Genomic DNA, 23,928 nt, shown 5'->3' on the forward strand with positions numbered 1-23,928 from the left:
TTTCCTGCAGAAATCTTGAAGGTGCAAACAGGGAGCACTGGGAAAGCTGCCAAAGACACAAACCAAAACCCTTTTGAGAGAGTCTCTTTGAAGACTTGACTAGCTAGAGAGTAGTTGAGATGGGTTCTCCTCTGGCTTTCCATTGAAAAATTCCGACCACCCAAGGCTTACCACAGCACCTGGCACATAGCAGGTGTTCTAGTATATGTCTAGTAAATGTTGAATCATCAGGTAATCAAAAAGGCCCTTTAGTTAAATGATAGTAAAAACACTGATGTATTCCACTGAGAAGTTTGTTCTATTTCAGGTTGGTGTTCAGCACTGTCTTTTGATTTCTGCCCACTCTTTTATTTATTGATTTGCTTTTCACTTAATTTTTGTGGCTCGCTGTGGTTGTGCACAGAATCTGGAACCTAAGACCGTATTAGGCTAGTCAAGCATGAAATTATAGTTTGTGGCTGACAATGCGCAAGGGTGCCCAAGAGACTAAGCATGATACGATAGTACTGAGGGCTTCTAACATGAATTTAATCAACCATGATTCCAGGTCACTTATTATTTTGTTTACAATGTCATGATGCAAAAGTTTTCATGTTGTATCCTTAATGCTTTTGAGATTTCTCCTATGTATTAGTCTTTGACATGGTTGGGTTTTTTTCCATGTCAGTTAACACCTTTTTGGGAGCTATAATTGTATGTAGCACAGTCCCTAATTCAGGCAGCACATCCCTTGACAGAAGAAGTTGTCAGTCCCGGATTCATAATCATAATTGTAAGAACAGTGAATTGAGCAACAGTTGTTAACCCGAACCTAACGATCAGAACTGAATACACTGAAGATCAGCTTTGGAACAGGAATAGAAATCATCAGAGTAGATGTGATTGCTGAGAACTCCAGGGTGCACCTCAACAATCTGCACTTTTACTAATAACTATTGTTCACCAAGCACAGCAACAGCTTTCAACAATGTGGCAGTATCACGTGATGGAAAGTCTTAAGACATCAGTAAAAAGTATCTGAAGAGTAATTTATTCATGTTAGAAACAGAGTCCTATGTCAGTGTAGAAGGGGGGAGTGGACATAAAGACGAAAAAGAGAAACGTGTGTATTGAGCAAGAATTAAGCAACTGGGGACTCAAACAGAAGATCCTCACCCAGGGCTTGAACTGAATAGGTGAGCAAGAGAGCTAGAAACTGCATTTCTTTCCCCCAAACGCTCTGCTCATATGCAGCTGTGCTAATTGTAATTAATCACAGAGAGATGGCAGCCAATACATACAAACAGTGAAGGAGGCTGAGGGCACCTGTCCAAGGAGCCTCGTGATGAACCTTCACACCAGGAGGGAGCCCTGAGAAGACTGTGAGATAGAGCAAGGTGGAATTCCAAGTGACTCACAAATGATTATTGATGATGATTAACAGTGAAACCACTGGTGGCAGATAGTGGCATGGGGAAGCCAAAATTCCATCCCTTCAAGCTGTCTCATGTGGGAGGCATCAGTAAGACTCAAATCATGGAGTCTGAAAGTTTCCAGCATTCTCAACCACTCCTTGGCTATAATTCCAGCCAAGAATTGAGAAGAGAGGTGAGGACATTTTCAGATCACATGGCCTTATTTTATGGTATAAGGTAGAGGTGGTGTAACATTGCAGAACTTAGGTCTTTGGATTTAAAACAATGGGTTCAGACCCCTGTCTCTTTCACTTACAACTGAGTCACCTGGGCAAGTCACTTAACTTTTTCAAATCTCTACTTCCTAATCTTCAAAACTGGAAGAAGCTGTTGTTATAATGGTAAAGTGCCAAGCACCATGCCCTCATTCGTGATTATTTTAATAACTTGGAAGACTAGACATGCAATCCTCAGACTGTTTTTTTTTTTTTTAAACATAAAGGTGACTGATTGCCCTGGGCCATTCTAATTCTTGTCTTCTACCCCGTGGTTGCTGTGAGTGGAAGCAGGCACCTGTAAAGCCATCATCTGGTTTTGGGGTGTAGTCTGGTGTATCATTATTTTTAAAGACCTATTTAAAAATATATGTATGTATGTCTCAAGATATACACACACAATTCGGGCTGGAAATGAGTTAAACCAAAAAGAAACGATTAAACAGAGTTGACTGGCTCCTACTTGCTTCCTTTCTCCCTCTCTCTATGGGTTTCACAAAAGTGTTTGTTAAATATGACACTGCCCTGTCTGCCAGTCAGGATTTTCAGTCTGATGCAGAAAAACACACAGGCCAAATGGGGTCACAAATGTTTACAATAGCCTTCTCTATGCCACATGCCTTCTGCAAACAGAAATATTACAGAAAACAGGATTCAGTTTTATTTATAATGAAGCCTCTTAAAATATATTCAGGCATAACTGGGTTGACAGCCATAACACTTTGACACTGCAATCAAAATGAGAGCTCTTTTCTTCTTTGAAGCCCTCCAAGACCACTAAGATAACGTAGCCCCTTTTCAGCCTGGTGCAAGAAGTACACAATCACTCATCTTCAAATACACATGAATGTACATTTTAATAAAACTATTTATTTAAAGGGACATCCATGCTGGTCTCTTAGATATAAAAGTCACTTAATTGGCATTCAATTGCTTCTTTTAGCCTTTCCCTTAAGTACGGAAAGAAAAAAAAAAAAAAAACCATGTGACTCACCTTCACAGGGTTTTGACTGGTTGCACTCTGGCCCTGACAAGAAGCAGTAATGAGTTGTGACTTTCAAAGCACCAAGGAAGATGCTTCTCTACCAATAGAGAGGACATAGGTTTAGGAAAAAAGGGACATGGGGCCAGGGTCACCATAGGCTGGGAATTCCCCATTCTTTAGTTCCCCAGGAACCTTTATTGGGGTTTATCAAGCTACCTCTAAAGTGGGGCAGCTCAGAATCCACTGGGGCTTCGGTTATATGGTCATATTACTGGCCCTTCCCCTGATGATTCAGATTCGGGCAGCCTGGGGGTAGAAGGATCTATATGTTTAACCATGAGCCAAGGGGATTCTTCTGTAGCAGGCTGACAGGAAAGCTCTGGGAAAGTCCAGAAGTTCTGTGAAAGAGCTGTCCTGTCAGATTCAAGTACAGCTTGACTACTATGCCCATTTTACAGACAATAACACTGAGACTCAAAGTCATAAAGCAAGTAAGGGGCCAAACTCGGTCATGAACCCAAACCTGTCAGAGTCTAGACTCCATATTTCACCCCACTATGAGATAGTCCTTCCAGTGCAGCAGGTGACTAAGTCTTAACACAGTTCCTCTGCCGTGGTATCTATGACTTTGCAGCATGTCAGCTTCCAATAGCTCTCTGCTGATATATGCTGTTGAAATCTAGTAACCAGGATTGTTAAATCAGAAACCTTATCTTTAAAGCCATCTGAAGTCCACTGGCCATCGCGTAAGGACCTGCAGGTAGATCCAGACCTCTCCTGAGAATCGAGTTCATGGGCTTTGTGACAACTCTTTTCAGCTATGTTCAGGCCACTTTTTCCAAACATGTGCAGGATCAAAATTGGATTTCCGGTTGATTAAAACGGAAAGTAGTCCAAATGATTGACATATGCAAATGTTTTACCCAGAGATTCCTTAGATCTAGTGCTCTTCACACCAATTATAGCCTTTATTTTTCAAATGAAATTAATAAAAGCAAAACTTCTCTGGTTGAAAATGGAATGAATATTCTAAAGTCCAATTCCCTCTTCCATCTTCGTCTCCACCTCATGACTTCCACTTAGGTCCCCTCTTACCCACCAAGGAATCTGGGTGATCCACAGAACATCGCTGAGAAGTCAAGGTCCTAGGGTCTCCTTCCAATGATAAAAAAGCAAATGTTAATGAAATGTATAAGATTTTGCCAACAGAATAAATCATAACACATACATAAAATACCCCTTCCTTGGCTCTGTCGCTATGAATTAGTATGATCTGACAGATGAAGGCATTAGACTTGGAGTTAGGAATTCTGCACTCTGTCATACGTTCCACTGCTGGCATCTATACTATCAGGGCAAGCCATGGGCCTGGCTGAGTGACATGCCCCTCTCTGAGCCCAACCTTCATGGCTTATCACCCAAGCCAGGAAGCAGCCTGCCGACTTGTAGATGAGATACAGATTGTTTAATTAGACACACATCATGGGTGCTGGCTATATAGCTGCATTGGTTTTGTAGAGATTCTAGAATTGAAGTTTCAAACCAAGTAAGAACTTAATGTTTACCATGAATACTACCACTAGTTTCCTGCTTCTTAGTACTGAAATGACCCAAATAATTAGGCAGACATTGAGCATTATTTAGTTGCTAAATAACAATTGGTAAAACCCAAATTTTATAGATACTTGTGAAAGGACATTTAAAATGGGTGGGTATATCTCTTAATTTTAGATGTGTCTTTGTACTGTTTGTACACAGGAATCACAACCACACAAATGCACCTAGTCAGGCCTATGACGTGATGTGTATACAAGTAGAATTTGAGCCAAATAGAACAAAAAGTGAAAGCACTTTTCCTGATGGGTGGGAATAACCATATCCTGACCCAGAGAGAAATGCTTATGTTCTTAACAGTCTTCCCCCCAAGACTTCAGTAGGTATAAAATCACCTATTTCCTGGGCCAAAGGGCCAGCCCAGCCTGCTTCACAGCAAAAGTACTCAAGTTTTAGTTTCTGAACATGAATTTGATCATACCCAAAAGTAACAACACACTCCCCAACTGCTATTATTTCTTCTAATATATTTGCTGTGTTTTGTATGTGATTTAAATAAAAGACCTGATAGTAATAAGAAGGAGTAAAAAGAATATAACTTTTGGCATCAGATTGCCTTATGATCTTAAGTTACTTAAAGTCTCTGAGACTTGGTTACCTCAGCTGTAAATTGAGGATAATAAACACATACTGAGAGGATTAATGTGGGGATTAAAGGAAATGATATATCTATATATGTCAATAGACAGAAGACACCAAGAAAGCACAGTTTTTATTAGTAGTATTTGAGTAAAGACCAAACAATGGCAAATCCTTTCCTATCTTCCCCAAATCATCTTCTCTCCTATCTAAGCTCATACTGAAAGAGAATAAAACCTCTTTTGTTTAATAAATATTCTCATTAACTAATACCCAGACAAGATATCTTAACCCTTGGGCACACATGAATCACTTGGATTCATTGGTTTGGGGTGGGACCTAAGTATCAGATATTTTATTAATTTTTTAATTTTTTTTTTATTTTTTAGAGAGAGAGCATGAGTGGGGGAGGGGGCAGAGGGAGAGAGAGAATTTTTTACCTTTTTTTCAACAAATATCTTTTTTTAATATAAATTTATTTTTTTTAATTCAAGTTAGTTAACATACAGTGTAGTATTGGTATCAGGAATTGAACCCAGTGATTCATCATTTACGTATAACACCTAGTGCTCATCCCAGCAAGTGCTCTCCTTAATGCCCAACACCCATTTAGCCCATCCCCCCTCCTACCTCCCCTCTAGCAGCCCCCAGTTAGTTCTCTGTAATTCAAGAGTCTCTCATGGTTTGCTTCCCCATCTATGTTTTTATTTAAATTCAAGTGAGTTAAGCATACAGTGTAGTCTTGGCTTCAGGAGTAGAACCCAGTGATTCATCTCTTACATATGACACCCAGTGCTCTTCCTGAAAAGTGCCCTCCTTAATGCCCATCACCCATTTAACCCATCCCTTTACCCACCCCCATTCCAGAAGCCCTCATTTTGTTCTCTGCATTTAAGAGTCTCTTACGGTTTACCTCCCTCTCTGTTTTTATCTTATTTTTCCTTTCCTTCCCCTCTGTTCATCTGTTGAGTTTCTCAAATTCCACATATGAGTGAAATCACATATCTGTCTTTCTCTGACTGACTTAAAGCAAAATAAGTAGAAGATATTTTTAACAAGCACGTGAGTATTTCAATGTGCATCTGGGTTGAAAACCAATGGCTTAAACTATTAAATAGCTTACTATTAGTTTTCCTGATTCAAGAGTTTCCCCACTCCAATTTATGCTCTAGTGTACTTAGTAAAAGAGTCTCTCCAACAATCAAATCCAACCTTGTCATTCCTATATTTAAAACCCTTAGTTAGCTTCCTTTGCCTGTAGCAAAGATGGTGAATATATTTCTTCTCTTATGGACCAGTTCCAGTAGGTTGGTGGTAGCTTCCACAGTCTTTTGTAGAGAAGGATTGTATGGGTTGTCCTGGGCTCAGCAGAAAAGAACACCATTCATGGCAGATTGAGAACATCTGTCATGAGGATAGAAAATGCAGAATTCTGGGATTTGCCATCCCCAATGTATGGAATACAGCTACAACTCTAACGTGGCATAGAAGATCTTGCACATGTTATTTCTCTAGCTGCATTTCCTGCCTATGAGGCCACAAGCTATATTCACAGTTGATTTCTTATTTTTCCTCCCAAACACGAATCCTTAACTCCATGACTTGGCTCACACTATTCCTTTGCTAGGAATGGCCTTGTCCTTCTTTCCTCCTCACTTAATCCCCTAATCCTTCTTCAAGATTCAGGCTGAATGTCACCTTTTCTGGGAGAATTTCTATGAATATGCCAGATATAATTAGTCTCTCTCTCCATCTCCATGCTTGTGAAGCATTTTCCTCCTATCTTTATAACTGACTTTGTCATAATACCATATGGTGATTTACTCTATGTTTACATATTCAAATCCCTGAATATATGATGCACATTGTTAATGTTCAGTAAATGTTGATGAATGAATGAATGAATGAACGAATGGACTCCTTTACTGCACATACTATCACTTACTCATGTTTGTTTCCTGGTGCCCTGCTAGTAACTGACACATAGTAGGAATTCAGGGGTTGCTGAGTGACTTCACTGAGTCAGTGTCTACAGGCTCTGCTGCCACCCATATGGCACAGTGATCTGGGCTCATTCTGAGTCACAAATCACAATCTGCCAGAAAACTTCCATCTGGAGAGATCGCTCCCTGCAGCAGCCTTTCCTTTCAGTCTTTAGGCCTGTTTTGTTCCTTATTCAACAGGAAATAATTGAATGCTAGCACTGACTCAAAAATAACTCGGGAAGCTATAAAAATTGTAAAAGGTCTATTAGTAATACTGTGCAGGATACTTCATGGCAGCCCTGCAGAGGGCCATGCACCTAGTTCCCAGGGTTTCTGTTTGCATTTATGTTGTGCTTGCTGTACTTATCCAAGTGGTCAAGGCAGCCCACCAGCCCTCACAAGTCTCTCATGTGCAACTCGGTCTTGTGGACTGCTCAGTGCATCTAAACCTATCAGCTGGCTATGTGTGGAATAAAGGGAAAATGCTCCCGGTATGCTCAGAATTATCCCTGATCAGGTAATGTTGTGCAGAAGAAATGTTACATCCGTTCTTTCTCGCCCCATCCCACCTGAAGCAGAAGTGTTATATTCTCTCTACTGAAGGTGAAATTCTGCCCTTAAAGATTTCTTCTGTAAGCATAATGCTGAGATGCACAAAGAGTTAAGCTTTCTCCATTCCGTGTGGTTTACTCATTTAAATCGGCATCGCTACAGAGCAGAAACTATTTTAGCTCTATGCATAAGTGGAATATCTAATATAGAATTACATTATAATGAAATATGCATTAATGCAAGCCTCATAAAATGCTTTTCATGTTCTGCAGGCATCCAAAAGCTGAAAATGCCTATAATCTTATTTTACTTGCTGCTCAAATGATGATACATCAGGTTAATACGCTTAATTAAAAGTCACTTTTGAAACGTTCGAAGGGATAGTTAATTCACTATTGACATTTGCTGTAACACAGTTAAGCATTGTGGAAACAAGACAATGGGATATGTGCCTCCCGCTAGGAACAGAAGGACAATATTTTATGATTTTCAGGAAACAGCATGTGCTTGACACCCAAGAAGGTGCAACTAACCATGTCCTAAAATATTTGCCATTAATAATAAATTTTTGCTTAAAGAGACATTCTCAAAATAATATCCAACCACTTCTCTGTCTACTTATAAATGAAAATTAATGAGAAAGAGATATTTCCCGGTGCCATTTATTCCACATTTTGGATCTTACTACTTGGCTGTTGGGCACATTCCTCAGAAATGGCCAAAGACTGCCTGAAGCCTGTCCCTCTTAGCTTCTGATGAGCTAGCTGTCCCCAGTGTTGAATGTGAGATTTGAAGCTAATAAAGTCCCCTCCCTGCCACTTGGCACTGAATTTAAAATAAAAAGACTGAGCGTATTCCATTCACAAACGGCTTGACTTCCCATTTATGAAGCTTTATCTTTTTATTCTCCTGCTCTAAAGTCCACGTTGGTTTAAAATGCAGCTGGGCGGTTCCCAGCACATCAGTGCTCTTGCGGATGATTCTGGCCTGTCCAAAGGCTTGCCGTGTCTCACTTTACTGTCTCTGTCTCCCACACCCTGGAGTTCAAAGCCTGGCCACATTCTGCTTCCCACGAATTGCACCTACAGCGTTTCACAAGTATTCCGAAGGCTCTTTCTTGGGATTTTCTCTTAATTACCCTCCCCCCTGTATTCTGGAGAGAAAACACAGAGCCAGGCCTGCGGGCAGTGTAGGTGCGGAAGAAAAGCTGGGGGACCAGTGAGCCTCTGAGACCCGGCAGGTACCAAGCCCAGGGACCGAGGCCGGGGCCCCGAGGCCCTGCCAATGAGGACCCTAATGTCCCTGCCGAAGAGAAGGGCATTTCCAAGAGGGGGGACGGCTGGGCGCTCAGAAATGGGGATGGAACAGGAATGGGGCTCCTTCCGAGGGGCAAGCGAGTTGACCCCGAGGCCAGAGGAGCCGCCTGCCAGGCCAGTGAGTCCACGGAGCGGAGTGAGATGGACGCACAGGTGTCCAGCACGCCTGCAGTGTGAGCGCCATGGGGAGTGGCGAGCCAGATTCACCTATATCATCCATACACACATGCCAAGAACTTGATGGGAAATCAAAATTGCTTTTGCTAATCAGTGATTTCAAATTTCCTGTCAATAGAGATCTGTGCCACCAACACCCATAAAGGAAACCCCCTTTACATCTTCCACAAGTTACTTAGTCTTCATTTTGGCTATTTTATTCCTCGTGGCTCTACCGAGTTCCCTGTTCTGGCCCTGGTATCAGGTTCTCACCTTTCTTTATTCACCCATCAACTTCCTTACTACCACTTCCACCCCAAGCTGCGTGCGCGCGCGCGCGCGCGCACACACACACACACACACACACACACACATTTTCAAGGGACAGTAAATTACCAGATCTGTAAGGCTGTCCTAAATAGAGAACATTCCTCATATCACAGAATTTACTGTATTATAGAGCAATGTGTCCGTTTGGGTTATGGCTGCACTGAGGCTCAGAAACCGCTCCCTGTTCTTAAGTGGCTGGATACTTGAAAGTCAGCTGTTTGTCTACATGACCCTTATAGAACAAACACCACATGCAAAGGTCAACTTCAGTGGAAAGTTTGGAGCCTACATGAGGCAATAAGGTTATATTTTCAAGGCTCCTTAACAATATCCTTAAAGGGTCAAATGTGGTCAAGCAAAGTTGATGCAGATATGGAACAGCATGAAACAGTCCTACAAACTGTCAGGCAGGCAAGAACAGCGTCACCAAGAGGAGAAACCCATGCAGTGTTGTAGCAATCCTTGGGGTCCATAGCAGATAGGAGAATGGATCAAGTTAATCAGGGACAACAACCCAAAAATGCTCCAGCAGCTAAAGATAACTTGTGATTTAAAAACAAAACAAAACAAGAACAACACCAACAAAAAATGGAGAGGTCCTATGTATAACATCCAGAAGCTAGGAAAGTTCAAGCAAATTACCTCCAGGTTCAAGAATGATAAAATTATTTCCAGGTGGAGAGTTGGAAGTTCTGATAAGGAGATCACAGGGAACTGGGTTTTGAATACTGTGTAGGGCTTTGAATCAAGGAGCTGAAGGAAGGGGAATGTGTCAAGCATGATCAGGGACATCTAGACTCCAGTGTTATATCGGCATCCCATTAAGATGGCAGGAGAATTTCTCCTGTTTCTTTATGGTTCACTGTTGCAATTTTTTCAGGCTGTTCAGAATAATTAAGCAGAATAATCTTCAATATCAGCAAATATCTTAAGACCATAGGGATGATAAACTACTTTGTATTTTTTTTAATTTACCAGACTTTATTTTTTTAATGTTTATTTATTTTTGACAGAGAAAGAAAGCACTAGTGGGAGAGGGGCAGAGAGAGAGGGAGAGAGAGGATCTGAAGTGGGCTCTGCACCAGAGATCCCAACATGAGGCTCAAACTCACAAACCATGTGATCATGACCTGAGCCGAAGTTGGATGCTTAACCAACTGAGCCACCCAGGTGCCCCTAGACTTTATTTTTCAGAGAAGTTTTAGGTTTACAGAATTTTGAGCAGAAAGTACAGATTCCCATATACTGCATCTCTGCACCGTTTCACCTATTGTTAACATTTTGGGTTAGTGTGGTACATTTGTTACCGTTCATGAGCCAATATTGGTATGCTATTATTAACTAAAGCTTACAGTTTACATTGGGTTCATTCTCTGTGTTGTACAAAGGCAAATGAGGGGATCAGAGGAAAATACTTCTAAGTTCAAACGATAGGAAACAGGAAAAGCCTCAGGGCACAAAAAATAGAGTCTTTGGGTTTTATTCTACGGGTTTAGACTAATATATAATGACATGGATCCACCATGTCATAGTACCATATGTAATAGTTTATTTTTTAACAAAAACTCAGATTTCTTGGTATCTATCTACTCTTGGTTAATTAAGATCCATGTAGGCAGGGAAAATAGTACTTGTACATACAGCAGAAATATTCAAATAGAAAAACTCACCCTGTTGACATGCATTCCATGAGAAGAGAGGAGGCTTTCAGAACCCATGTTTTCTCAGTAAAAATAGCTCACCCAGGTTTGCAACTTTTAGTGGAACATGTAAGTTGGGGACAGGGCTAGGTAGCACTCAAAGAGTTTAGAACAAATTTAGAAGAATTGACATGGCTACCCACAAAAGTTACTGTGTGTGCTTGATTTTTTCCCTAGGTAGCCTGGGAAATCTAGTCACTACCACATTGCAGAACGGTGTGGGAACACCAAACTTTTGGGGTCAGAATGTTTTGTTCATCCTAATTTACAATCAGAGTATTATCCCCAAGTACACTGAACAGGAAAGATGTTAGAGGGTATTTCTATATCTTGAGTAGCTGGCCATAGATGGAAGATGTTTGTGGAAGAACTAAGAATAGTGAAGGGGAGAGGGGGCACAGGAGGGGGGGGCAGAGAAAATACTTCTAAGTTCAAATGATAGGAAACAATAAAAGCCTCAAGGCACAAAAAATAGAATCAATCTACTAGTAGTAGTAATAAGAGGAGATGGGAAAATAAAACAGACAAAAGCTATGTCTCCTTATCCTCTTGAATTAAAATTTGTATTTATCCCACATGGCACCATGCTAAAGGTCTTCTTGTGCACTGTCTGATCTAGTGTCTAGGTTGGCTTTTTCCCCCACATTTTAAAAGTTTTTCACCCTCCTTTACTACCATTGCCCAAGTCTGCTTTTATGAATTTTTTTCTTTAACTGTAGGAGGCGGTGATTTTTTAAGAGAGGAATTTTAGCACTCATTTGGATTTATCATCTGCCATTTCTGGAGAATTTAAACTTCCTTCTTTCTGTTCTGTCTGAAAGAGCCTCCACAAGTTGAGTTCTGGTTGAAATTCTAGGGGAATATGTTTCCAGTTCCCCACTGAACTCTCAGAATACTTGCAAGGACCATTTCTGAGCTTTTTCAACTGGAATTATCCTAAGACTTATTTCTGAATGTGTGTCTGCTGACAGATTCAAGAAGATCGTTACTGCTGAGGAAAAAAAAATTTATTTTACTGCAAGATAGATGAGTGCCTCTATCACCATTTGTAAGAACTATGAGCACAAAACAAGAGAAAATGGGCCCCTGAAGGAGAGACACGTGACCATTGATTTTAAGTGCACCAAGATATACTACCTCAGTGACCCTACAATATTTATTTAGTACCTACTAAGTGCCAGGCACTGTACTAGGTGTGAGGATAGAACACATGGCCCCTGTTGTCACATAGCTTACAGCCTAAAATCTAGCAAGGTGAAAAACAAAAATCAAATCAAGCAGGTGGAATAATTACACAATTGGTCATTGTTTGCCATGTCAGGGAAAGGCTTTCTGAAACTGAAAATGAGCTCGCTTGAACTGATAGAAGAGGGTTCCAGGCAGAAGGAACACCATATGCGAAAGCAGGGAAAGCCAGTGAGGGAAGATAGATCATGCAGGTCCTGTCGGCCAGACTAAGTTGTATATACTTTATTCTAAGTGAAGTAGGCATCCATCAAAGGGTTTTAAGCAGGGAAGCAATGTGATCTAATTTGCTTTTGTACAGCTCACTCCTGTTGTGCTATGGAGAATTGTCGGACAGTGAGCATGGCATCTGAAGGTCAGAAGGCTGTTTACACTGGTGCAGCAAGAGACAAGGGTGGCCTAGACGCAAGGAATTGTGATGCTTTGAGATGTAGCCTGGAAGTAGAATCACAGGACTTTCATGCATTTAGTATGGGGAGCAGGGTGAGGGAAAAGGAAAAGATTGACTTCCGTGTTTCTGACCTGAGCAACCACGTGGTGATCCCAGTTACAGAGATAGGAAGGACTGGCTGGCAGCAGGGAAGACTTGAGAATTCATTTCAGACACGTTAAGTTTGAGATTAGCCAATGGAGATGGTAGGTAGCCCGTTGGATATATAAGTCTAGAGCTCAGAAAAAAATATGAAAATATATGGATATGTATCTATACACATACATATGATTTTTTAACCTCTAGGTACTATTAAAGCCATGGATGAGATCAGCTAGAGAGATGGTGTTCTCAGGTGTGATCAGCTAGAGAGAAGTTCTCAGGACAGACCCTCCAGGGACACCACTATTTAGACCTAGAGAGAGGGATGGGATTCAGCAAAGAAGATTGCAAAGGAGAGGCCCATGAGTAGGAAGGTGGAAGCAAGGTCCTGAGAGTCAGGTAGGGGAGTGTGTGGAGAAGAATGTACAGTGTGCTGGTAGGGCTGAGGGACACAGAGAGGAGTCCTTTGGACTTGGCAACACAGATGTCATTGATCTTCACAAAATCAGTGGAGTGGCAGGTGCAACAGATAGTGGGGGTAGATTGAGGAGTGAATAAAAATGAGGAAAAAGAGACAATAAACATAAATTAACTTTTTGAGGGAGCTCTAAAAGGAAGTAAATAGATGGGGCAAGGTGTAGAGGGAAGTGAAATACGGGAGATACTAGATCATGTTTGTATGTAGCTGATGGAAATGATTCAGTAGGAAGGAAGATATCAGTGATAAAGAGTGAATAAAAAAGGAATTCCCTGAAAATGTGTCAGAGGATACAATCCAGATCCCATGAGGAGTTACTGGCTTTTGTGGGGGGTGTTGTCAAACACATGGAAGAAAGACAAATAGAGCTTGCAGCCCAGACAGGTAGGAGTATGATAGGGGGTTGGGGAGGGGGAGATGAGGTGGTTCCCTTCTGTTACAGCTGATGGCTCCCCTTTTTTTGCAATAGAGTATGCGGTGAGGTCATTGGCTGGCAACAAGGATAGAACAGGACTAGAGGAGAGAAAAGCAAGTCATTTTAAGGGTGGAAAAGCAAGTCTTCTAAACACACACACGCACACACACATACACACACACACACACACACACACACACACACACACAGATAATTGGGTATCTGGCAGGGTTAAGTACCCAGTTGAGGTTTGTTACCATGACTCAGTTGAACAATTTTCTCCAATGCTGTCCAGAAGAGGATCATTCTTGCTTCTTCCAGGAAAAGTCCTTTTACTTGCCAGAAAACATGTCCCTGTTCAGGCGCTAACATTAGGTGGCTTCAGCAATGCCTACCAGGACTAGAATCTCTCCCTGAAATGAAACCCAAACACTACACAGGTGCCTGGGAATAAGAGATAGCCAGCAAGTGCTGACAGAATATGAAACACATGTAGGGAGGGATTTCTTCTTTTTTTCCCTATACCCTTCAAAGTAGTCATTTCTCCAATAATTGAGTCCAAACATAGTCAAAATCTCCTTTCACTACACATCCAAGATTTATACATTTTTTTCTTTCCATTATTGCTAAAAACTTTTTATTGAATTTTTGTGAATATTCACATACACATACATAAAGGCACACAGAGAAGTTGCACACGTGAATAGAAAAACCAATACCAAGTGGTATCAGGGCTTCAACCATAAGAAAACAGATTATTCCTTCTTAAAGCAATACATTAAACCAAAATGCATTTTGACTCCTAAGAACCGATTGAGGGCATATCTGTACATTCCAGAACATGCACAAGTGATGGCTGATATGTCCTGTGTTTGTTTGCCCCAAGCTGATCCTATAGGCAGAGATCAGGTCTGCAGGATTCACTTTAAACAGTTACTGACAAGGCACCAATAGATCTTCTGCAACTGTCCCTTTTAGTGCTGTCACGGATGGTACTAACTGCCATTAGGCTGTGGGCTTCCAAAGGTTTGAAACCACCACGGAGCCCAAGGGCATGTTGTGTCTTATGGAACTGGCCAAGACCTTCCAGGAGTGTCTGTGCTGTTCCATTTCTCCTGCCCACAGCATCTCTGCCCTTAGAAAAGTTAAGGAAGACTTTTATGCTGACTTGCATATGTGACATGTAAGACAGGGTCCAGCCTTGGGAGACTGCGGTCTGAGACAGAAGATCAAAAGGACAGCCAGGTTGACCTTGCCAGAGGAAAACCTGACCTGACAGTAAGCTCTGCCTGAACTGAGGCCAAGGACAAGGTTTTGGGTTATAGAGGGTGAGGAAATCAGAGACATGGTTGACTATGTTCCACATATCTATTAACAAATACCTACCAAAGCCAGTATTTCAGGTATTTTCTGGAACTCAAAGCTCTGATTACTTAAGCACTGTGTTAGTTATTTCACATGTATTTTCCCATTTAATCCTTACACAAAGTACTTCTTACAGGTGAGGAGAATCTGGAGTTGGGGCAGGTTAATTGACACAATGACATGACCAATGAGGACAGATTTAACCAGAGCCAATGGAGAGCAGGCTCAGAACTGTTCTCACCATTGTGGAAAAAATGGAGGCTTGTTTTTTTTATTTCTTTTACTGGTCAGTAGAAGAGACAGAAATACACAAGAAAGAAAATAGCAAGTCGCCTATAATCTGACCAACCAGAGTAAAAGATCTGGGGAATTTTTGCTTATTTTCCAAAGAAGGTTTTTAATGAAAGAAGTGACATTAGTTTAAGATTAAGCTGACAGTAGTGGACGAGGTGGGAAAAACAGCCTTTCAGAGGCTACAGTGAGAGTCTTAATGCAGACTAACAGAGATGCAGCTACCATTTACCGAGCATCCACACTGTATCATCACAGCCCTAGTCCTTTTACATCTATGCACTCCTCGAAACCGTGATATGCAGGTATTGCTTCCAGAAGTGGAGGAACCCACCCAATGGGAGTCACACACCAGTAAGAGGAAGGCCCCTGAATGCAGCTGGAGCCCAGGTTGGTCTGCCTGGATAGTGCTTTCTCAGGGGCTGTGTTGTTGGAGCTTCAAGGACCCAAGCAGGCCATGAGGATGGGGAGGAAGATTTAGACCAAGTTTACATGTTGCCTGAGAAGCGGTGCAGTGAACCTATGGTGCTCCCACTTGTTTGTTAAGTCTTATTCAAGGAAGACTGATGCTGTTCTCCTGCCCTCATCTCTGCCCCCACCCAGGAGAGCAGGATTTTTAAGTTGAGCAAGGGAGAAAGGTGATGATAACAACAAAGGACAGCAAAGGGAAGTAGCTTTCACCTGGATTGTCACCTCTATCAGCAAGAGCAGACTGATAAATGTAATGTAAAGAAAAATGGAGACATCGGGACCAAGTATATTTTCTAATTAAATAATTAGAAAATTAGGTAACCATTCATTTTCTTAGCCTGACAAACTGAAGACTGACATAAGCCAACTTCAAGAAACCATTTTTAAAATATTCGTATGCTCAAGGTGCATATATGTATTACAAATGGAGCCATATGCCAGAAACAAAGCAAATGTAACCATCTTTTATGATTACCATTGTATACAACATGCCAGACACTGGTCTGATAGACTTCTTTTTTCTTTTAATCTATAGGTATCCTATTTTGTCCTAATAAACACCTTAAAAGTAACCCTTAGAATTTCTGGCTTGAAGACACACAAAAAAAGGAAGGCCTAGATCCACTGAGGAAGAACTAGTTCACAAGCAAAAAGAAGTACAGGTCTTGCCTCCTCTTTCCCTGGCTGTATTAGTCAAGGATCTTCAGAGAAACAGAATAAATAGACTATATATAAAAAGATTTATTTTAAGGAATTGGCTCACATGGTTATGGAGGTTGAGAAGTCTCAAAATCCACAGTCAGCATGCTGGAGACCCAGGAGAGATGATGGTATAAATTCCAGTCTGGAGGCCACTAGGATCAAGACGCAGGAAGAGTCAATGTTTCAGGTGAAGTCCAAAGTCACCAAAAGGCCAGCTCAAAGCCAGCCAGGCAGGAGGAATTCCCTCTTATTTCTGGGAGGTTCAGCTTTTTGTCCTATTTAGGCTTTCAACTGGTTGGTTGGAGCCCATCCACATTGGGTAGGGCATTCTACTTTATTCATTCTACATATTCAAATGTTAATGTCATCCAGAAACACTCTCACGGACATACCCAATATAATGTTTGACCAGATAACTCAACACCTTATAGCCCAGTCAAGTTGACACATAAAATTAACCATCACACTGGTAAACTATGTAAATTAAGGAAAAAGAGTCAGATGAGATCCACCAAAAGGTCAGATCTACTGTGTTCCCAAAAGCTGGAGGCCAGGACTCCTTTGCACCCCCTTTCTCTTCTGAGAAGTCAGTGGAAGGATCAAGTGGATTCCCCTTTTGACAGCTGGGATGGGGGAGAAGATGATCCACCTAGAGCAGAGCATAGTTTCCTAATGTGGAATCCAGGGCCTAAAGGCATCATCAAGATGTTGTGTGGATGTTCACCTGCCTGGGGAGAGACTCCATAACATCATCAGGCCATCAAAGGATCTGTCACCTAAACAAGTCCAAGAATCACTGCTCCAGAGTGAGTAGAGTCTTATTAAGGATCTAAAATTCAGAATCAAGAACCATTGACATTCCAAAAATATTTGAATTGAATTTGTAAATATTCTTTACAATTAGAAATATACTTCAGAACAATGTATGTACTATTTCAGCTGACTCTTTGGGCCTTAGTGATTAAAATTAATGTGAGGGGAATTGTCCTAACACATACCTGACACACAGACCACAGTACCTCTGGCAGACCCCTTTGTCTCTCTGGAAACAGAAAATCTAGGGCACACAAAGTAAGAACTTAAAGCTCCAAAGTGAAGGGCAACCAAAGAACAAAGAGTTAGACCTGCTGAGTGAAGCTAACCGTGGGATGTGAAGGACTTTGGGTGGCCATATTCGAAGACCAGATAGACAGACAAGGATCAGGAGGCTCTTTGGCACAAAGGGAAAGCCTCTGTAGATTGCACACACTTCCCTCTCTTTCCATCTTTATCCGTTACCTCTCTGACAAATCTGCTATGATTAAAAACACACTGCTTTGCTCTTCTGTGGAAGCCATAAGTAAACTAAACTTTTAAGCAAAGGTAAGAAGTCTTCTCATCTCATTCCCCAAAGGGTCTCTTTGATCTGTAATAACATTCACACATTAGCTTCCTAGGGTTTTTGTAACAAAGTACCACAAACTGGGTGGCTTAAAACAACAAAAGTGTATTCTTTCACAGTTCTGAAAGCCCAGTGTTTGAAAACAAGGCATCAGCAGGGTCATGCTCCCTCCAAAGGCTCCAAGGAAAAATCCTTCCTTGCCTCTTCTAGCTTCTGGTGGTTACTGTCAGATAATCTTTGGTATTCTTTGACTTGCAGATGCTTCACTCCAGTCTCTGTCTTCACGTCATCTTTGCCCTGTTTGCCTGTGTCTCTGTGTACAAACATCCCTCTTCTTACAGACAGTCGTCATAATTAGGGCCCACCCTAATCCAGTATGACCTCATCTTAACTTGATGACATCTACAAAGAACCTATTTCCAGATAAGGTCACATTCACAAGTACCAGGGGTTAGAACTTGAATGTATCTTTTGGGGGGAGACACAATTAAACCCACAACAATTCAGGTTGTGAATTGTGAAACTTCATCTTCTTCCAAACAGGTGTTTGTTGCCATTGGAGTGGTAGTGTATAGAGGATGGGCAATAATTCGCTCAAGCAATATTCACTGAGCAACTACTGTGCACCAGGCCAGTCCCAGGCACTGAGGATACCGCACTGAATAAGGGGAACAAGGTGCCTGGCTGGCCTCCTGGAGCTCACAGTGCAGTGGAGAGAAGCAGAGTATGAACTAACAAAGAAGCAGAATAAATTTGGAGAGTGATGAGAAATGTCATCCCAGCTGCTCCAATGTGGCCATCCGGGTAGCAGAGAACTAAGTGGACCTCCAATAGACAAATAGCTCATGTGTATAGGGCATGCTGTGGTAAAAATCTTGAAGCACTGGACCCAGGTGACAGCACCAGCCCATACAATATGCCAGAAAAGCAAAGGAATAGCCAAGGACTTCCAACCCATTTCAGAGTCAGGAAAATAGAATCACAAAATGGGAAGGCATTTGCCCATAGTCCCTCTAGGCCTACACTCTCTCTGCTACCATTTTGCCCTGAGAATCTTGCAGATGTTTCTTGCAAGTTTTCAAATTTGGATTTCAGCAGAAATCCTTAGTGGCTTGTCTCCATTGCCACTTAGCTTTCTCTCCACTACGTCCATCCTTTAGGAATTTGTGACTTGCAACAGGCTGCAAATGTCAGCTGGGGGGGAAAGATAAGTGATAATAATACACTGGGAGTTGTAGCCTCTTTGCAAATTCACAGAAGCTGTTTCCAGAAAAGCATTGCCTGCTAATTAAACAAACTCCTTTCTTCTGACAGATAAAAACATGGGGGAAGATCTTATCCCATCAGTTAGAGGGCAGCCACTGCCCTGTGAAATGGCCTCTTTTTCTAAGGGATTAGACTTCTCAGGACAAGCAGGAAAAAGCTTTTACAATAGGCAGAGCTCTGATCTTCAAGGTACTTGGCAAACATTAACTAATTAATCTACCTACAACCTGTGGGTAGGTATCATTCATTAGCTACTGTTTGTAGATGGGAAACATGAGGCAACAGCCAAAGTGGTTTTGACAAGGTCAAAAAGAGAATTTGTGGGACACCCGAAGTGAGATCCAAGGAAGCCTCTGCCCTGGGCTGCCCAGAACCCACCCTGGGGACCAGAGCCTCTGTTTTGCATACATTCTCAAACTGCTATTAAACTGCCCCTCGTCTTCTCCATCAATTCATGTACAAGGCACGTGAGTTCCAGCATGCCTAGCCATCAATCGGGTCTGCAATGAGTAAGCTCCCGTTTTATCAGGTGCCATTTCAGGAGGACCAATTTATGACAATTTCCATTACCTTTACATAGTGGATACTTTATTTTAGTTTGACAATTATAAGAAATCAAATTTATGTATTATAAGAAACTGAGGTCAAGATAAGAGACCTTCCCAGAGACCCAGAGCAAGTGACATATGAAACCAGAAGACAACTGAAAACCAGCCTTACTGTACTAACTCCTTTATTTAGTGGCATCACAATCTATGCCTTCTCCCCCACCTTCCCACTCCCTTCTCTAGCTTGCCAGTCCCTCTCTAGCAAGGTCAAAATCATGTCCCTCTCTCCCAAAAAGACTTCAATTCACATTAGCATCTCCCCGTGTCTCTAACTCCCTTTGTCCTGCCTCTCTCCTATGCAACTAGTTTCAAGAATCCTGGCAAGAATAGGGGTGCCTGGATGGCTCAGTTGGTTAAGTGTCCAACTCTTGATCTCGGCTCAGGTCATGATCTTTGGTTCATGAGTTCAAGCTCTGCATTGGGCTCTGCGCTAACAGTGGGCCTGCTTGGAATTCTCTCTCCCTATCTCTCTGCTCCTCTCTCTCTCAAAGTAAATAAACTTTAAAAACAATTATGGTGACAACTGCACTTGGGTAGATGGGGCGTCTTATACCTTATCCTCAGGCAGAAGGCATAACTGAGTATCGCAGGCTGAATAAAGACAGGAATGACAACTGAGATGCTACCCCATTTCAGGGAGAACTGGCGGGGACTCTGGCAAGTCCCGAGTTTGTACCCCATGAAGGGCAGCTGCTTGCAACTGACAATTGTTTTGTTTTGTTTGATCCAATGGCTACTTCTAGATGGTTGACTCTTAACACTTACTGGCTAAGGTCTGGGGATAGTTACAAGTCCTGCTTGACTGCACTGTGAATTCTGAACAAGCAAACTGCTTTTCCTCTCCATGTTTGTTTTCTCATGAGAAAAATGTACCTAATCACATTTCTCTCATATTTACTTCACAGGGTTAATTGATTGTTACTTTGAGTTCCTCAAAGAAATAACACAAAATTGCTTGCTTATCTTATTCTAAAAATTACAGTGATGACAGCTTCTTCCTAATACAGTTTTAATTTATTTCTCATGTTCCCTTTGAAAAACCCAGTCTTGATTTGTTGAAAGAAGGGTGAAATTCATTAGGAGCATTTATTAGTTAATGGCGAAACAACCTTAGGTATAGTTTTTGAAAGTAGATTGAGAAAAAGTAAAAAAACAAAAATAAAAACAAAAAAAAAAAACAGGCAACTATATATCAACATCTCACTGCACTGCTGATGGTTGTAACAATCTTACAAATCCCTTTGGGTGGCAAAGACCTACAAAGATACTGGGATGGAGCAAGAAAGAAGAAAATGGAACACAGAACATTTCAAATCTCTAGAAATAAATAATAAATTTTGTACATACTGCTTTCTTTCAAAGAAGGAAAATAGATGTCTGTTTTCTCCAGTTCCCAGAGTGTTACATCTTGGAAAAAAACTGGTGGGAAGTGTGGTTCAGCAAATCTCATCTATCAACCCCCTAAAAGACCTCACACCCTCCTGCTGGTATGGGAATCAGGAGGATTGTGACTAAGGAAAGTCTTTTGATCTGGGTAACACTGAGATATCCAATCTGAGAGAAAAGCAAAAGGCAAATGGGGTAGGAGTTCTCCCTGCCACGGGCTCAGGAAGAGCCTCACTGACATGTGCATGGGCAGCAAGCCCCTCAGGAGGGAGCCCAGCTCTGAGAAGGGCTGCCCGAGCAATGCACACCGTGTTCTCATCTCACTATGTGCCCGAAACCTGACTGGACAGAGGGAGTGGGCAAATTCCTGCCTTATTTCTTTTCTCCTTCAGAGGCAGATAATTAGTGACTTTAATCACTGAGGGATCTGCATTAGGTTGGTAATTTGAAGGGAGATCATTTGTTTTTCTCTTGGAAGAAATCTGCAAGAGAGATTTATCTGCATTAGTTATAATGGTGAGTGCTTATTGAATGTTGGCTCTGTTTCAGGCCCTGTTGCTGGCACTTTGCAAGTATTAACTTATTTAGTCCTCACAACAATCCTAGGATCAGAACTAAGATTGAATCCTGTGCCCACCACTTAGTATTTCTGTGTTACTGTGCCCATGCAAGCTACTTAACCTCTCTGAGCCTCAGTTTGCTCCTCTGTGAAATGGATATAATGATAGCTCCTTCCTGGGAGGGTTGTTGGGGGAATCACATGAAGTAACACTTGCAAACAGTTTTAAGTGCTCAACATGAATTTTGTCTTAATATTGTCAATATCATCCTTCTCTACTCCTTCCCTGGTGTGTCCATTCTATATTGCTGATTCCAGCAGAACTGATTTTCCTCAACTCTTCTATTTTTGATCCTTATGAGATAGTCAGGATTTTAGCAAATGTCTGGAATGCATCACTATATATTTATAAGCCTGATATGGGGTCAACCAGTTCTTTTCTTTTTTTTTCTTTTTTTTTTTTTTGGAAAAGAAATCTATTTTATTCCTCTTTGCACAGAGCGGTACATGAAGGTGGCTATCTGCTGACTCCATATATCTCTGATAAAAAATGCCCCCTCGAATATGTCCCATTATTTGCCCTACTCCAGTCTTGGAGAAGTGGCAATCAGTGGGTGGGGCAGAAGGCTTAAGTCTCAGGAAAGCTTTTTTGAGACATTTTTCTGGGAAGTTTTGGGTCAAGGGGAAGGATTAGACACAAGAGTGGGTGTTCATTCCTCCATCTTCCTGAGAAAATCCAAATCCCAAAGGTTTTCTGAAGAAAGACACCTCTCTCAGCGACCCAGGGAGGGAACCCAGACCTACTGCCTGGATATAAGGCTGAAGCAGAGAGAAGACAGGGTTACATGGGCAGAGAAGGGAAACCACGTATTTTCTTAGCACTATGCCTACCAGTGTCAGTGCAGGTTTAAAAGTACACCTCCAAGGCAGTCACTGCATGGATATTGTCTGCTTGACACTTTGTTGCAGACCAGCTCTTCTCAGAAGTCCTGCAATGTAGGCGAGGTCCTTTTGCCACCAAGTTTGGTAATAACTGCCCATCCCATACACTCCCAGAGATTCTCATTAGCCCCCCTCAGAGCACCGAACACAAGGGGCTCTGAACAAGGTGAACAAAGTTGCCTGTTTACTTTCTGTCTCCCACACTAGAATAGGAGCAAGTTTGAAGGCAAAGACTATGTTATAATTAAGGTTATATCCCCATTGGCTAACAGACTATTTGACATGTAGTAATTGCACATCATAAATGTTGGGTAGTTGAAACAATGAAACAAAATAAAATTTTCCCGTGTGGTCAAATTTGCCATCTTGTGGGTGGCAAGTGGTTTTCAATATCTAAAGATTGGGGGTTGGGGGAGGGATGTTTTCACCTGTGTGATTTCATCATTTCCTCCTCCTATCTTAACTGTAAACTCTCCAACTCCCCAAACCCAATACCCCTCTATCTTGACTTCCTCAGCCAAGAATAATCCAACCTTGTCTACTCAGAAACTCAAATACATATTTTAGAACCCTCTAGATGAAGCTTTGGGCAAGGGTACATCTCGGTGTTATCTTCCCCTTTCTGCCTCCTGATTTCTTTTCACCAGCCAAAGACCCTTCCTGGCTACTATTTGGAGGTCTTTTCTCTCTGTCTAGATCCCACACTCCATCTTTTCCAGTACCTTCCACAAAACAGGGCCAAGGGATCACGTTCATTCTACCAGTGCACAATTAATATATACTTTAGCATTACCCCGGGGAAGCATTAAACACTCAGTTTAACTCTGCTCAAGTGGGAATTCTTCCAATTAAAAAAGATAATGTAAAAGCCTAAACTTGGTATAGACAATAAGTAAGTGTCATCATGTCTCCTTGGCCAAAGGACAGGCAACCCCTAGGTCTTTTTTATCTTACGGTTCCCGAACCATGATTCTTACACATGATTTTAAACAAAACTAGGTAGGAAAGTGACTAAGTGGCATCTTCCAATTCTTGTCGGGGAGTGACATGAATGTTTGGCTAGGGCCAGCCATGTACTTACTCTGTGTGCTAAGCAGCAGTGGAAAGACAACGGGCCACTAAGGTTTGTTTTGTGCCATGTAGCAATCCATCAACTCTTGAAACACAAAGATGCTTTATAGAGCTGAACAGAACAGAATCTTCCCAGATGGAGTGTGTTGCTGCTAGAGGCTCTCACCACCCATCAGCCCTGTCAGGATGAGCCAACTATATCTTTGCAAAGATCTAATTTTAGAGAGATCAGAGCTTGGTAATATGTGCCCAGTATAATGGGAATAAAATGTGACTTCCATTAGTTAGATGACCAGAAGATGTACTATAACTTGTCTTTGCTGAGGCCTA

At 41.7% G+C, this 23,928-nt stretch overlaps 1 protein-coding gene and 1 long non-coding RNA gene across 14 annotated transcripts in view; one reads left to right on the top strand and one right to left on the bottom strand.

Moving 5' to 3' along the window:
- The window catches only part of SLC9A9 (solute carrier family 9 member A9), a 693,980-nt gene that overhangs the window by 619,730 nt on the left and 50,322 nt on the right, over positions 1–23,928 (top strand). The window lies entirely within an intron of this gene.
- On the bottom strand, positions 2,508–19,247 carry LOC109491468. The gene is made up of 2 exons (XR_002144830.3): positions 16,447–19,247; positions 2,508–3,809 (listed from the first exon to the last, which is right to left on the bottom strand). It is a non-coding gene; the product is annotated as an uncharacterized LOC109491468 (long non-coding RNA).

This window comes from Felis catus, chromosome C2 (assembly GCF_018350175.1).
Source record: "Felis catus isolate Fca126 chromosome C2, F.catus_Fca126_mat1.0, whole genome shotgun sequence".
NCBI lineage: Eukaryota > Metazoa > Chordata > Mammalia > Carnivora > Felidae > Felis > Felis catus.